At 36.2% G+C, this 17,801-nt stretch overlaps 1 protein-coding gene and 1 long non-coding RNA gene across 2 annotated transcripts in view; both read left to right on the top strand.

Annotated features, from left to right (window-relative positions):
- Positions 1-17,801, top strand: part of LOC134268197 (major vault protein-like) — a 126,091-nt gene that overhangs the window by 62,969 nt on the left and 45,321 nt on the right. The window lies entirely within an intron of this gene.
- Positions 7,312-12,231, top strand: LOC134268193 (uncharacterized). Its single transcript, XR_009992314.1, has 2 exons — positions 7,312-7,350; positions 11,561-12,231. It is a non-coding gene; the product is annotated as an uncharacterized LOC134268193 (long non-coding RNA).

Raw genomic sequence — 17,801 nt, 5'->3', positions numbered from 1 at the left:
AAGTTTAAAAAATTACGTAAAAAAGGTGAATAACATGACTAAACAGTGGAGGTAGCTAATGTACCTCTTTTATGTAAAAAAAGGTGACTCATCATTATTATCAAATTATAGACCTGTGTCATTATTAACCTGCTTAGGTAAAATTATGGAGCGAGTTATTTTCAAATATGTTTATAATTATTTTAATTCTAACAATCTTTTTAATAAATATCAGACTGGCTTTTTACCAGGTCATTCAACGGTTTATCAACTTAATGAGACATTCGATTACATAGCTAAAGCTATTGATGAAGGAAAACACTGTTATATAGTTTTTTTGTGATTTGTCCAAGGCATTTGATCGAGTATGGCATAAAGGTCTTCTCTTTAAGCTACAAACATATGGTGTTAGTGACAACTTATTTAGATTTAAGGACACAAAGGGTACAACATAGGAATACTATGTCTAGTTTTAAATCTTTACATGCTAGAGTCTCCCAGGGGTCTGTATTGGGACCGCTTTTATTCTAAGACTTCATATATGTCAATGATGTTGCTGAAAATTTGTCGACCTTAAGCAAGTTGTATGCCGATGATAATTCTTTACAGAAATGTGCAGAAAATGTACATGATATTCAATTAGGACTGAATAATGATTTAAATCAACCTGAGCGTTGGTCTAAACATTGGATATTGAAATTTAATCCCTCGAAAACCAAAGCTGTATTTTTTAGTATCAGGAAAAATGTAGATTTACCATTGCTAAAATTTCAAGATTGTGATTAAGATTTTGTTTCATCACATAATCACTTAGTTATTCTCTTTTCAAACGTACATTGATTCTGCCGTGGCCAATGCATATAAAAATAAGGTCTACTTAAAAAACTGCAATTCAGGGTCAGTGCTACAACCTTTTATATGCTACTTTTATAAGACCTCAATTAGAATACTCCACTGAAATTTGGTGTGGGTGTTCTAATCAAGATTCCGAAATACTACTAAAAATACAATTTGCAGCAGCAAGAATAGTCACTGGGTTAACTTCATTGGCATCGCGAGATTGGGAACCACTTGCTGGAGAGACGAATGTCCAAAGTAAGAACAACTATGTTTAAAATATTTCATAACATGGTACCCGGGTATCTGAAAGAAATATTTCCAAATATTCGATTACACGAATCAAATTACGTAACAAGACCATCTCAAAATTATTACTTCACTAAGTGTAGATTAAATATATATAAATCATCATTTGTTACAATGGCAATAAGAGAATGGAACTCTTTATCTCTTGAAACAAGACAATCAACTACTATAGATTTCTTAAAAAATTGTAAAAAAAACTCTCAGAGAACACCTACCCCGTCCTTTTTTACTTTTGGTGATCGTTTCTGGAGTGTAATTCATACTAGATTAAGACACAATTGCGTTTTTAATAAAGACTTATTTAAGTGTAGTATTATTAACAGTCCATTATGCACTTGTGACATTGCCCCAAGAAAAGACCTGTTCAATGCTATTTTTAGAATTATTAACTTGCGTATTGTAGACACTCATGTTCTGTTATGGGGAGATAATTCGATCAGTATTTTTGAAAATGAAAGTTTATTTTTAAATGTGCAATTGTTTAATAACAAGAGATCTGGTCTTTTTTTTGAATGTTTTTAGATTCGTTTGTACATAGTACATCAATCTCAATTTTGTACATGCATTACTTTTGTTATATAATCTTATTGACCTTCGGTTCCAGTGTAAATTAATTTTTTTCACAATACTTTGTGTAATTACATGTAATTGTTTTAAAAGGAGAGGACGTTCCAAGTTTTAAGAACTTGTGTCCAATCCTTTTGTTGTAACATCTAAACAATAAAATATGTTCAAACCAAACCGATGCTGGAAAGTGGAGAAATTTTCCCCGAAAGAACGCAAAAATATTGCGCCATAATTTGCACCTTTTTGCATTACAGGATCATTAGCGTCATGGCAAAGATAAATATATAAAAACCTTAACGATACAGATCTGCAGCTAACCCAGAGCTGAACACGAGCGAACCCGCAGTGCACCCAGAGTATGGAAGGGAATTACCGCCAAAAGTCTATGTATCTTGCTTTTATTCTTATTCTGCCTACTTCTTTATGCTTTGTTGTTATTGTAATTATATGTCACTTTATTGTTTTCATATTCGTCTTTATTACATTTCACTTTGACTTTTATCCTTCTTCATTTTGTCTTTACTTCTATGTTGCTTTATTTTTGTAAATTCATTCTACTTTCTTTTAAACTTAAACAGTTTCTTTCATAAATTATTAGCATTATCTCTACTACGAATGTTAATTCAATCACGCTAACAATGAAGCATATTCAATGAAGACGAATGGAAGTTGTCAAACCGTCAAAATTTAGTGCGGCATTATAACGCTAGGTGGCGTGGTGTTCGCTACGAGAGTTGGTAAAACTAGGTAAGCAAAGGTTGGGTTATTTGAGATTCTTCAATACGCCTTAATCGAACTTCTGAAGGCCGGATCCGATCTCCCGATCCAATGATGGAAACTCCATATTTATTTTCTCTGGGCACACAGGAAAAGCGGCTTCTTTTTTTTCAGCTACCTTCATTTAAGGAGGCTGGGGGGTCAACAAATTAACCATAAATCAACCACCAGATTTAACTTATTTTTTTAGATACGGTATCTTAATCTGTCAACTATCATTTAATCTGTCAACTATCATTTGGCAAAGAAAAAATTCATACATTTTAGTTTTAAAATTTTATCATTTTTGAAGATCTTTATATGGAGCTCTTCTTTTAAAGGAGATCAAAATAGTCTGAAAATGGCTGCCACACCCCAGCCTCGTTAAAGGCCGACCCACTTTTTATAAGAAAAAGGGTCAAATAAGTAAATGTAGTACGTATAGTAGGAAGAAAATTTAAATTTGATTCTATAGAAGAATTTGAATCTAACTCAAAACCCATCCCGCCCCCGAAATAGGATTTCATTGGCGTCGGAAGCTAATTGAAAGTTAGAGGGGGGGGGGGTAAGTGTAAGAATTTTTTTAGACCTTCAAAAAAAAAAAACCTGACAAGCAAAAAAAAAAAAACATGTCCATTTTCCAAACACAAAAATCCTATTTCGTGAGAAGGGGTGGGGTGGGGGTGGGTTGAAGGTTCGAACTCCAGTGCCAAAGTTTTTTTTTTTTCCAAATACCACCACTTTCCCCATTTTAAACCTTTACTGCATCGTGTCCATGGAAAGGGGGAGGGGGCTAAACCCACGCAGGAATGTTCAATATCTATACTAAGTCTATCTTTGGAAAGAAGTGGGGGCTAAGCCCCCCCCCCTCCCCGGTTCCGACGCCTATGTATTTTCAAGTTTGGACAATTTCCTAGCGTTTTTTTTGCGCTTGTCAAGTTGTTTTCAGCAGGGTAGCTTGAATATTTATTCTCTTGTTGCCCCCTCCCCACTTTCAAAAACGATGCTACGTCACTGTTCTCTCGCCTGAAAAATATAACTCTACTAAAGTTATTTGTTGGATATTTGAATTACAGTTTAATTGTTGTAAAAATGTTAAATATTTTGATACTAGTTAACCCTTATAAATTGGGTTGTTTTTCAGAACCTTCCACTGAACTGAACTTTATTTCACGACAGATAGTAACTGCTGATGCGCGTGATTCTAGGGACAGGGCTTTGCAAAGGAGTGAGGAGCGTTATGGGTAGGCAGGCGCGGATCCAGAATTTTTTCCAGGGGGGGGGGGGGCAACCAAGTAAAAAAAAATCCAATCCCAGAAATTTCTTGACAAGCATAATAGGAAGAAAAAACCTAAACTCGCTCAAACGTCAAAATTCTATTTCGTGTGTGTGGGGGGGGGGGGTTTAACTTTTTTTCTTTGTTTTAGTAACCTTGTTAATTCCAGGGGGTCCTACCCCCCCCCTCTAGATCCGCGCATGGAAGGCGAAGTCTGAACCAGACTAAATGCACCCAGGCATACTAGAAACACCCCGGTCTTTTTTCTGCGTTAATATTTTATATTAGAATTGCACTTTTCAATAAAGAAAGAAATATCTTTAGTACGCACCGTGTTTGTCATCAACCAGGAGAGCTAAAAAAATCTTAAAACTCGAAAATTCTATTTGGTGGTGGTGAAGTGGGGGGGGGGGGGGTCGTCAACTTTTTTCAGTAATAAATTTTACTCATATGCCACTAATTACATGACTTTTAATATATAAATTGACTATTAGTACTGCAACAAAAAGTGTAAGGGATAAGGGATGGGGGGCAACAAGCCTTTCGCTGAACTTTTCCAGTAGTAAAAAGTTACGTTTAGGAAAATGTTTCGTGGCCACCCTCCCCTCTACCGATGAAACTTACCCCATAGGAGGTCGTCCACCCGGAAGTCAGTATATATATTGAGACTTTGGTGATTGTACATTGTATAATTTCCTTTTCGAGAATTTTTCACTCAAATGGAGAAACCACCTCTTGCCGGTGGAGAGCTGCAAATTTGTCCTATATACTCGGCACTTGTAGCCATTGAGCAGTGAGGGATCTTTTTTCGTGCCAGCACCTACTGCGACACGGGACCTTGGATAATACGGTCTAGATCTCATCCGAAGGACCGAACTCCACATCCTATAGTGGGATTGGAACCCACAACGTACTGGTCGACTCCTTACTACTGTACTTCGTGACTCTGTATAGAGCAGACGCCGTAACCACAGTGCCACGCGGGCGACTGCAACAAGGGGGGGGGGGAGGGGGGAGAAAGAGTCCTTATCCATATGTACTCGTGAAGATTATCTATGTTTAACTAAATGGTTAAAATGATTTAATTATAAAACAATATTAAAACAATATTAAAATGATATTATTTAAATATTTATTCATATAGAACCAGGGACCTATATACTAGAAGATAAATTTTCTTCAAAAACTGAAAACGTTAGTATATATAAACATTGTTTTACGATTTAAAAAAAAAACTATTCGGGGGAGGGGTTGCTAGGAATGGGGGCGAATTGCTATATATAGCGAGATTTCCCACGGAAGACTAGCTATATATTGAAACTTTTCCGGGGGAGTCCCACTGTATAGTCTTCCGAAGGAAGCATCACTATGTAGTCAGTCTTCCAGGGGAAATCTTACCATCTAGCGAGACTTCCGAGGGAATGGCATGTATCGGGTACATACCTGGACTTATAACAAACATCAGTCTTTAAAAAATTTAAGCTTGATTAATAAAGTATTAAGGCAGAAAATTGAAAAATCTCGAATAACCCCGGCACGGGTTTGCTTACCTAATTTTACCAACACTCTTAGCGAACACCCCTGCCACCTAGCGTTATAATGCGGCACTAAATTCGGACAACTTGTATTCGTCTTCATTGAATATGCTTCATTGTTTGCGTGATTGAGTTAACGTTCGTAATAGTTATAATCATTTAAGAAACTGTATCAATTTAAAAGAAAGTAAAATGAATTTACAAGAATAAAGCAACATAGAAGTAAAGACAAAATGAAGAAGGATAAAAGTCATTTGAAGTGAAATGTAATAAAAACGAATATGAAAACAATAAAGTGACATATAATTACAATAACAACAAAGCATAAAGAAGTAGGCAGAATAAGAATAAAAGCAAGATACATAGACTTTTGACGGTAATTCCCTTCCATACCAGAGCGGTCCCAAAATTTCTGAAAGCCAACCCGAAGCTGACCCTGAGCTAACCCGTGAAGCGAATCCGGGGTCCTCTTCGGGTTTGCTCTGGTGTTGGGTTGTGTACGGTCGGTACTGAGTACGAACGTGAGGCACGTACATGTTGCTTACCTATAATGTTTTGGTATTTTTGGTATCATGCTCAATATACAGATTAAGCTCCATAATGCCTCCATTAGATGTGTGACATATATTTATAATACCTGCACTTTCTAAAGAAAGTTCGGGTATATTGTTGTTACTCATGTCCGTCCGTCCGTCTGTCACACTTTTCTTCCCTGAACTCCTCCTACATTTTACACAGTAGCCTAATCATCTTTTGGGAGATGGTTGGTGTCATGTAGATGTGCAGTAAGGTTTCGGAATTTTGATTTTGCCCCAGGGGGTCAAATGGGGGTCGAAAAATGACGTTTTTTATGCTAAAAGCCCCTTCTTCCCTGAACTCCTTCTACATTTTACTCAGCAGCCTAATCATCTTTTGAGAGATGGTTGGTGGTGTCATGTAGATGTGCAGTAAGGTTTCGGAATTTAGATTTTGCCCCGGGGGGTCAAATGGGGGACGAAAAATGACGTTTTTTATGCAAAAAGCCCCATCTTCCCTGAACTCCTTTTACATTTTATTTAGCAGCCTAATCATCTTTTAAGATATGGTTGATGGTGTCATGTAGATGTGTAGTAAGGTTTCGGAATTTTGATTTTGCCCCGGGGGGTCAAATGGGGGTCGAAAAATGACGTTTTTTATGCTAAAAGCCCCTTCTTCCCTGAACTCCTTCTACATTTTACTCAGCAGCCTAATCATCTTTTGAGAGATGGTTGATGGTGTCATGTAGATGTGCAGTAAGGTTTCGGAATTTAGATTTTGCCCCCGGGGGTCAAATGGGGGACGAAAAATGACGTTTTTTATGCAAAAAGCCCCATCTTCCCTGAACTCCTCTTACATTTTATTTAGCAGCCTAATCATCTAGATATGGTTGGTGGTGTCATGTAGATGTGTAGTAAGGTTTCGGAATTTAGATTTTGCCCCGGGGGGTCAAATGGGGGTCGAAAAATGACGTTTTTTATGCAAAAAGCCCCATCTTCCCTGAACTCCTTCTACATTTTACACAGTGGCCTATCCTCTTTTGGGAGATGGTTGATGGGGTCAAGTAGATGTGCAGTAAGGTTTCAGAATTTTGATTTTGCCCCGGGGGTCAAATGGGGGTCGAAAAATGACGTTTTTTATGCAAAAAGCCCCGTCTTCCCTAAACTCCTATTTCATTTTACACAGTGGCCTAATCCTCTTTTGGGAGATGGTTGATGGGGTCAAGTAGATGTGCAGTAAGGTTTCAGAATTTTGATTTTGCCCCGGGGGTCAAATGGGGGTCGAAAAATGACGTTTTTTATGCAAAAAGCCCCGTCTTCCCTAAACTCCTATTTCAGTTTACACAGTGGCCTAATCCTCTTTTGGGAGAGTTCACTCTTTTGAAATTTTGGTAAAACATCAATGTCAAGGGGTAAAAATCATAGCATGTTGGGAAACATCTTGTTATGGGTAATGTACACTTGAAATGTGAAAGTTGTATCTCTTCTCAATGAAAAGGAAATACAACATTATTGAAAAGTAAGTTAAACTTCAAGGTCAAGGTCACAGAGTCAAAAAGTCATGATCTGTTCACAGGTAATATGAATGCCCTTTCATTTCTCTTTCAAAATGATCAATTTAAAACTGTTTTAATGATGACCAAGGTTAAATTTATTGTGACAGATGGACAGACTGACAAACAAATGAGATTTAATGTCCCCTACCTTTAGCGAAAATGGGGGACAATAAATGTCCTTGCTGTTCTTGAGAAGATTTATGTTGGAAAAATTCCCGTGCATATTTACATGTAAATTGGTTGAAATTGGCTTAGTGGTTCTTAAGAAATTAAGAATGTGAAAAGTTTGCAGACAAACAGATGGACGACAGAAAACAGTACATTTCAGAAAACAGTATGCTTGTAAATTGTTAATCAAGGTGCTATGGGTAGCAGAATAAAGCTAAACTGGTATATCTAATTCATCCGCAGAGCTTAGTATATTTCAATATGCACAACCTTTTCAACTCTTAAAATAATGATTTTTAAAATATTTATATCACCATGTCTGATTCAAGGGAGAACTAGAGATATGACCAAAAGTATATCTGTTGTATACTGTGTTTTTTTTTAGTAATTTGTTTGTTTGTTGTGACAGCAACTGTTATGGCAGCTTTTGGCAAAGGTTGAAGTTTCTCAAATGTAAGTCAAACTCCAGGGTTAAGGTCAAGGTCAAAGGGTCAAAATTGTTGGTCTTGTCACAAGGAATACACATGTGAAATAAGAGAGAAATCCCTAGTACTTCCTCACCTGTTCAAAAGTTATTGCCAAGGTTAAAGTTAAATTGGGTTCAATTCTAGGGTCAAGCTCAAAAATATTTATACCTGTTGAAAGTTCACAATGATTACACATGTTAGAAAGTCCTAGCACCACCTGTTCTAAACTAAGGCCAAGTTTAAGGTATTTTTCTTGTAAAAGTGGGTCAAACTCCAAGGTCAAAATTGGCAGTACCCACTAAAAGGTTTTGCCAAAAGAAGTTAGCCTATGAAATGTGGAAGCCATGTGTATCGCCCAATCCACTTAAAACTTATTGGCAAGGTTAAAGTTTCTGTGGACAGACAAACAGACATAAACACAGGAAACAAAATATGTATAATTATATAGTCAAATGGAAAAACTTTCTACTATTATGGAGTCATTTCAGGTACAGGGATTCAGTGGCTAGGGAGATCAGACCCTCCCCCCCCCTGGAATTTGCAGTTATTTAAATAAGACTATTTACTGAAGAGAATAAAAATGACTTTGGACATCCCCCCTTAGAAAACAGGGACCCCGCCATCATTGTTTTTATTATTATTTTTAATTTGCTTCTCAGGAAATCTTGGGCTGGATTTTTTTTTTGACTGAGGTGTGACACCCCCCCCCCCTTTCCGGAAAAAAATCTGGATCTGCGCCTGTATATACTGAATGTTCACAATGGGAGAGAACTTGACAATGTGAAATTTGTCGACTGTGGCATGCGATGATCTTTGACCCTTTTTGAACTTCAACCTAACCATTTGCATTTATTTATTTTTATGCAATCTATACTGAATCTTGTACTTACCGAATGTCATAGGTCCAGACAACGAATTCATGAAATATAATCCATATAATCCAATTAAAACACAAATGATTTTAACTGACCACACTGCATCGTCAGCATACATGTGCTAAATAATTTCATTCGGCAAACCTTTGCCGATTTTGTCTCCTTCATTAGATATGTATGAATCGGCCGAGGTGTGCCGAGTGGCGATATCTAAAAATATGATAATGTGACGCAAACCCAGTGTGAATGTAGAAAATAAGATGTTCACACGTAAAACTGTTTAGTACAAGAACAAATTTCAAACTATCATAATAAATGATGTTTTAACATAACTTTTCCATCTACGTCTATTTTAAAAAATGTGTGAGAGAGAGAGAGAGAGAGAGAAAGCGTGAGCGTGTGTGTGTGATGGTGTGGGGGGATAGGCATTGATAAATTAATTAAGTTGTACTTTCAATGGGTTTTTTTTCCCGACCAAGTACTAAAATCAGTTTGCAAATTTTGATAAATTTATCAAAAACGCTTTGTACTAAAATAATATTTTATGTCGTTGAGAAAGTAAATTTAAAAGGTTCCAAATTATGGGCAAAATATTTATCAGAATCTAATTAAGTAATTGGCTTCATTAATTAAATTCTGTTATTTCAGACTGATAATGAATTAAGTATACAAAATACATATATGAGGCTCATAGATCATATGGTCACCTGAAAATTTTATGCTCAATTAGACGAATACATGTACGGTGATAATTATACCCGCAGTTTCTAAAGAAAGTTCCGGTATATTGTTGTTACTCATGTCCGTCCGTCCGTCCGTCTGTCACACTTTTCTTCCCTGAACTCCTCCTACATTTTACACAGTAGCTTAATCATCTTTTGGGAGATGGTTGGTGGGGTAATGTAGATGTGCAGTAAGGTTTTGGAATTTTGATTTTGCCCCGGGGGGTCAAATGGGGGTCGAAAAATGATGTTTTTTATGCAAAAATCCCCGTCTTCCCTGAACTCCTCTTACATTTTACTCAGCAGCCTAATCATCTTTTGGGAGATGGTTGGTGGGGTCATGCAGATGTGTATTAAGGTTTCTGAATTTTGATTTTGCCCCAGGGGGTCAAATGGGGGTCGAAAAATGATGTTTTTTAAGCAAATAGCTCCGTCTTCCCTGAACTCCTATTACATTTTACTCAGCAGCCTAATCATCTTTTGGAAGATGGTTGGTGGGGTCATGTAGATGTGCAGTAAGGTTTTGGAATTTTGATTTTGCCCCGGGGGGTCAAATGGGGGTCGAAAATGATGTTTTTTTATGCAAAAATCCCCGTCTTCCCTGAACTCTTACATTTTACTCAGGGGCCTAATCATCTTTTGGGAGATGGTTGGTGGTGTCATGTAGATGTGCAGTAAGGTTTCAGAATTTTGATTTTGCCCTGGGGGGTCAAATGGGTGTCGAAAATGACTTTTTTAATGCAAAAAGCCCCGTCTTCCCCGAACTCCTCTTACATTTTACTCAGCAGCCTAATCATCTTTTGGGAGATGGTTGGTGGGGTCATGCAGATGTGTATTAAGGTTTCTGAATTTTGAGTTTGCCCCAGGGGGTCAAATGGGGGTCGAAAAATGACGTTTTTTATGCTAAAAGCCCCATCTTCCCTGAACTCCTCTTACATTTTATTCAGCAGCCTAATCATCTTTTGGAAGATAGTTGGTGGGGTCATGTAGATGTGCTGTTAGGTTTCGGAATTATGATTTTGCCCGGGGGGTCAAATGAGGGTCAAAAAATGACGTTTTTTATGGAAAAAGCCCAGTCTTCCCTAAACTCCCTTTTCGTTTTAAACAGTGGTCTAATGCCTAGGTCACATTTCCCGGCCGGTAGCCGTAGACCGGTGGTAATCGGTGGTAATCTGTGGTGTTAACGATGCTCCAACATCGGTCCACTTCGGCCAAGTAGTCCTTAAAGTATCAGTCACATTATCCAGCCATGGGTATACGATGGGCAACCGATGCGTTTTATGATAAAAATGACGTGGTTGCCGGCCGGACTTACAAAAGCCCAGCGATGCATCGCTAATCATAAAACGATGTTCCAGGATAATCGGCCGATGTATATTACATCGCTCTTACATTGGTGAACATCTTTCGTACATCGGTCGACTACAGGCTAATGTTTGGTCGAACATCGACCGATGATCGGCCGTTATCTGTTGAACACCACTCAACCCCCCGATGACCTCAGATTGAACGGGAATTGGACGATGCTCGGCCATACATCGGCCGATCCTTGAAAGATTTGTTAATGATGAGTTGCCGATGAGGAGCGATGTGAGGCATCGTTGGAGACATCGCTGAATTTTAACTACGAATTATTTCCTAACGATGACCCCACCGATTCGCAAAATGGCCTCAGTCACCGTCCGATTACTAGTGGTGTCCGACCGGCAACCACGCCATTTTCATCAAAAAAACGCATCGGTTTCTCATCGTATATCCCATCGCTGGATAATGTGACTGATACTTTATCCTCATTTTTTTAAAACATCAAGGTCAAGGGGTAAAAAATCATAGCATGTTGGGAAACATCTTGTTTTGGGTAATGTTCACTTGAAATGTGAAAGTCGAATCTCTTCTCAATGAAAAGGAAATACAACATTAATGAAAACTAAGTTAAACTTCAAGGTTAAGGTCACAGAGTCAAAAAGTCATGATACATTTGGAAAGGTCTTATCACAGGTAATATGAATGCCCTTTCATTTATCTTTCAAAATGATCAATTTAAAGCAATTAATTTCTTTATGAAATTAGGTCAAACTTCAAGGTCATGGGTAATAAAAATCATAGTGTATTTAGAATGGTATTGTCCCATTTAATACTAATACGCATGTTTAATATAAAAGTCCTGTCTCTTCTCATTCAAAATATATGACCATATGACCAAGGTTAAATTTATTGTGACAGATGGGCAGATTGAAAAACAAATGAGATTTAATGTACCCTACCTTTAGCGAAAATGGGGGACAATAAATGTCTTTGCTGTTCTTGAGAAGAAGATTTATGGTGGAAAAAGTCCCCTGCATATTTAAATGTAAATTGGTTGAAATTGGCCCAGTGGTTCTTAAGAAGTTAATGTGAAAAGTTTGCAGACAAACAGATGTACAACAGAAATCAGTACATTTCAGAAAACAGTATGCTTATAAATAGTTAATCAAGGTGCTTTGGGTAGCAAAATAAAGCTAAACTGGTATATCTAATTCATCCGCAGAGCTTAGTATATTTTAATATGCACAACCTTTTCAACTCTTATCATGATTATTTTTTAAAATTTATATCACCATGTCTCATTCAAGGGAGAACTAGAGATATGACCAGATGTATATCTGTTGAATATAAAATATGTACATGTATACTGTGTTTTTTTAGTAATTTGTTTGTTTGCTGTGACAGCAACTGTTATGGCAGCTTTTGGCAAAGGTTGAAGTTTCTCAAATGTAAGTCAAACTCCAAGGTCAAGGTCAAAGGGTCAAAATTGTTGGTATCAAAGGGAAAGTCTTGTCACAAGGAATAAACATGTGAAAGAAGAGAGAAATCCCTAGAACTTCCTCACCTGTTCAAAAGTTATTGCCAAGGTTAAAGTTAAATTGGGTTCAACTCTAAGGTCTAGGTCAAAAATAATTATACCTGTTGAAAGTTCACAATGATTACACATGTTAGAGCATGAAAGTCCTAGCACCACCTGTTCAAAACGTAGGCCAAGTTTAAGGTATTTTTCTTGTAAAAGTGGGTCAAACTCCAAGGTCAAGAGATCAAGAGGTCAAAATTGGTGGTACCCATTAAAAGGTTTTGCCAAAAGAAATTTACCTATGAAATATTGAAGCCATGTGTATAGCTCAATCCACTTAAAACTTATGGGCAAGGTTAAAGTTTCTGTGGAGAGACAAACATACATAAACATAGGAAACAAAATATGTATATATAGTCAAATGAAAAATTTTTCTACTATTTTGGAGTCATAAGATCAATTGTCATTTCAGGTACAGGGAGTCAGTGGCTAGGGAGATCAGACACCCCCCCCCACCCCCGGAATTAGCAGTTATTTAAATAAGACTATGTACTGTAGAGAATAAAAATGACTTTGGACATCCTCCCCCTTAGAAAACAGGGACTCCACCATCATTGTTTTTATTATTATTTTTCATTTGCTTCTCAGGAAATCTTGGGCTGATTTTTTTGACTGAGGTGTGAACCCCCCCTTTCTGAAAAAAAAAAATTCTGGATCTGCGCCTGTATATACTGAATGTCCGCAACGGGAGATAACTTGACAATGTGAAATTTGTCGACTGTGGCATGCGATGATCTTTGACCCTTTTTGAACTTCAGCCTAACCATTTGCATTTATTTATTTTTATGCAATCTATACTAAATCTTGTACTTACCGAATGTCAGGTCGTGACAACGAATTCATGAAATATAATCCATATAATCCAATTAAAACACAAATGATTTTAACTGACCACACTGCATCATCAGCAAACATGTGCTAAATAATCTCATTCGACAAACCTTTGCGGATTCCGTTGCCAGTATGAATCGGCCGAGGTGTGCCGAGAGGTGATATCTATAAATATGATAATGGGTGACGCAAACCCAATGTGAATGTAGAAAATAAGATGTTCACACGTAAAACTGTTTAGTACATGAACAAATTTCAAACTATCATAATAAACTATGTTTTAACATAACTTTGCCATCTAGGTCTATTTTTAAAAAATGTGAGAGTGAGAGAGTGTGTGTGTGTGGGTGGGGGAGAGAGAGAGAGAGAGAGAGAGAGATAGGCATTGACAAATTAATTGGGTTGTATTTTCAATGGGTTTTTTTCCTGACCAAGTACTAAAATCAGTTTGCATATTTTGATAAATTCATCAAAAACGCATTGTACTAAAATAATATTTTATGTCGTTGAGAAAGTAAATTTAAAAAGTTCCAAATTATGGGCAAAATATTTATCTGAATCTAATTAAGTAATTTACTTCAATCATTAATTAAATTCTGTTATTTCAGACTGGTAATGAATTAAGTATTCAAAATACATATATGAGGCTCATAGATGGTCACCTGAAAATTTTATGTTCAATTTGACGAATACATGTACGGTGATAATTATAGAATTATTTTGACTTCTTCCTTGGAAAGTCCAATATGAAGGAGTGTGTATTTAGAGGCAAACACCATTGTGCGGGTATTACTGTCTCATGACAGCATCTAGTTATAGAATTATTTTGACTTTTTCCTTGGAAAGCCCAATATGAAGGAGTGTGTATTTAGAGGCAAACACCTTAGTGCGGGTATTACTGTCTCATGACAGCATCTAGTTCTATTTTGAAATGACTTTAAATATCGAACTACATGTATATGATTTTTAAAAAACAGAATGGATTAATTTCTACATTTTCTATGGAAGTTGTAATTCAACACCATGCACAACGTCATTTTTTTCTTCATATTGGGTAACAAGTATTTTGTAAATAAGGAATCTATGAAATATCATCTATGTAGATTTTCAAAAAAAGTTTTATTTTTTAATGGGTATTCATGTTGAAAATGTTTTGTTTTTTCATTACAGGTCCTTCAATCCTCAAGTTTATTACCATTGACTTGATTATAACATTCTCGTCCGTCGCTGCGGTAACTTTTATCACCTGTATTGTAGCGTACATTTATTGGTCAAAGAAATTCAAGGGAAAAGTTAACTGCATATATGCTGAAAATTGGAAAGACAGTTCGAAGCATATTTCGTGGACACTGATAACAATTGTTTTTTTTCTAGTTGATCTTGCAAGTGACATCAATATTATATACGTTTACTGGCGTGAGAGCAGCATTGATAATTTCATTCTATCTCTAATATTCACGGGACTTCCAGTTTTTGCAAATGTGCTAGCATTAACGACGATAATGGTCACAAGAGAAAATAAAGATCCCTTGGAGATGAAGATTTTCCTCTTCTGTATTTTCCTCTCACCGTTACTTCAACTATTTGTGTAAGCGGTTTTTTAAAGATTCACTTCCTTTTATTTAAATAAGAAAATGCGCAATTATCACTTAAAATTGTTTTACATGGATATTGTTAAGAGGTTTAGTGTAATGATCATCTTTTGTAGTAGACAAATTAATTTTTTTATTTTATCAGGCTGACAATAGTTCTAGCTAGGGGGCCAGAAGAAGACGAAGAGACAGGGGATCTGGTTAGATTGGCATCTTTATTGGGTTTGATTGAAACAACGTTTGAGTCTGCACCACAAATAATTGTTCAAATTTATATCAACATAGGCAGTACAGAAGAGGAAGAGACAAGTACTAGTAAGTTAAAATGTATTCTAATGAATATGTTTAAATTTGACTCATTTAAAAAAAAAATAGCATTAGTGTTCATCTTAATGAACCCTTAGTGTACTTTACCTCTGAATATGATAAATCATTAAAAAAAACCATTCAAATCAAATTATATTACCGTAAAAAAGCCCACGCCACCTAGAAAAATTGAATTCTAATAAATACCCCAACAAAAATATACTAAAGTTATCTACATGTATAGTTTACTATATTTAACAATAATTAATACTTTGATCCTTTTGAGTCACTATAGATTTAACTTTACTCTAAACTTGTTTGTAGATTTGCAGCATTGATATAATTAGCCTAATTAACTTACCAAGGATGTATTGAAAAAAATAAAAATATGCAAATAAACAAAAATAGTTCATTTAAATGTCAAAATTTGCTTGTAGAAATTAAAAAAAAATATCTATTTGAACTTCTTACTACGAAAGCCCAGAAGGCTCATTCGAGATTCGAGTTTCCAAATACGAGATTCGAAATTCGAGATTCAAAATTCGAAATTCGAGATTCAAAATTCGAGTTTCGAGATTCAAGATACAAACGAACCAATCAAACGCGGGTTCAACATTTGATTACTCCCCTTTATTATGTTTTTACTATCAAGAAATAATTCAATATAATTATATCAAATGGGTCATTTCATTAAATTACAATGCAAGAAAAAGTGTTATATATATTAGAGGGAAATTTAAATAATTAATGGATTTTTGATCCGCAATGAATATTTCAATTTATATTATAGATTCTTAAATATTAAATAGATTACATATATCAGGAGTATATAATTATATTTTTGTATTGATGACAAATTACCGGCCGCCAGGAGATGGTCGGTTATATGATATGAAAGTTCGAAGTCGATGTGCGTTTCTGCGGAGTTAAAACAATTTAAATAAAAATATTTAACATTAATATAATAGTATATTAAAAAGACGGTCTTAAGGTTAAAGAAAAACGCACAATAAACATAAAATTAAAAATTCTTACGAAGAATGAGGTAAATAATTCATCCAATACTGACTTAGAGATTTAGTTATGTTTGAAGTGCGGAGAAAATTAAGACATGTGTTGGGCGTAGTCTAAATCAAAGACCGCGTTATGTATATTACACAATTTTACTTTGTCTATTCAAACGGGATTTGTTGTACGTATTTATTTTAAAATGACGTGTACATATGTACACATATAAACATTTTGAAAAATATGGTTAAATGTAAATTCATTAAAAGACTTAGCAGGCTACAAAATATTACAAGATTCGGCCCTTAGCAGACGAGGATAATGCACGTTTTACAATGTGCCAAGAATTTTCCCGCTACAACTCAAAGAGAAGAAATGAAGTGGCGGATCTAGAGGGAGTTTAGTTTTTTCCTCTAAGAGAGAGCAAGGATACCAACATATTTGCTGCATTTTTATTAAATTAAACTACACTGCATATCTAGTTGTAGATTACATTTAATTTTAGTTTTAAACTTTTAATGCAAATGCCATACAGGCCCACGGTTCAAAAGTTGTTGACGCAGAGTTGAACATGCATTATATAATTAAGAAAATCATGCAATGTAGAGCACAAGCTTTTAATATCACGAGGATATATATTAAAAGATAAATATAAGATATTTTAAAAACAGACCACCATAGTCTTTAGTTGCTTCATAAAAGGAACATTAATTGGTTTGCGGCCGATTTTTGACGCTTACGTCAATACATGTTTCTTGTCTTAATTTTTAGAAAAACACAGGTACGTGTGGACAAGACCCCCCCCCCCTTGATATTGAACCCCGGGGCTTATTTCTCTGTTATGTGTAGCCTTACAATACGAAAAAAAACGCTGGCGTAAAACCCCCAGAATAATCGCTCAACCAAAAAAACAAAACAAAAAAACACTATTTATTACCCCACTTTACAAGAAAGAAAGCTATTTACGGAAAAAATGTGGGATTATTACGTGATGCAGAGTCAGTCCGATAGCATGGACTAAGACAGAAATCAGTGGCAGATTTAAGGGGGGGGGGGCACCCGGCGCGCGCCCCCTTAAAATTGTCCAAGTTAGCATAAAACATAGTTTGTCGAGAAAATGTTTTAAATGTCTATTCGGTAGACCTCATTTTTACCCTACAAAACCTCTAGAATCCAAGAGCTTCCGGGGCCTTCGCCCCCTGGGCCCCCACCAGGGCTTTGCCCTGGACCAACTAGGGGACTCAAGGCGGCCCCAGACCCCCTACCTGAATCTGGCGCCCCCTAACTTCAATTCCTGGACCCGCCCCTGGAAATACATTGTATATGTAGAGACAGTGTGAATCGACATATAAAGTTAACACAAAATAAATGCATTTAACACCAGTGGGGGTACAACGTAAACAGACTGGAGTGGCATATCCTTCTCTTATAATGTATAGTGGGTATTTGGGGGGGGGGGTGTTGAGCGATTATTCTGGGGATTTTACAATTTTTTGTTATTGTATACATGATGAATAAGTTTAATAAATAAAACTTGTGAAAAAAATGTCCAATAAGCCCTAGGGTTGAATATCGAGGGGGGAGGGGGGGTGGTACCTTTCACAAGTACCTGTGGTTT

Source organism: Saccostrea cucullata, unplaced genomic scaffold (genome assembly GCF_032062105.1).
Source record: "Saccostrea cucullata isolate Sc308-1 unplaced genomic scaffold, CSIRO_AGI_Scuc_v1 ctg1252, whole genome shotgun sequence".
Taxonomy (NCBI): Eukaryota; Metazoa; Mollusca; class Bivalvia; order Ostreida; family Ostreidae; genus Saccostrea; species Saccostrea cuccullata.
Note: the sequence above shows the minus strand (reverse complement) of the source record. Positions and strands in the feature narration are given on the sequence as shown.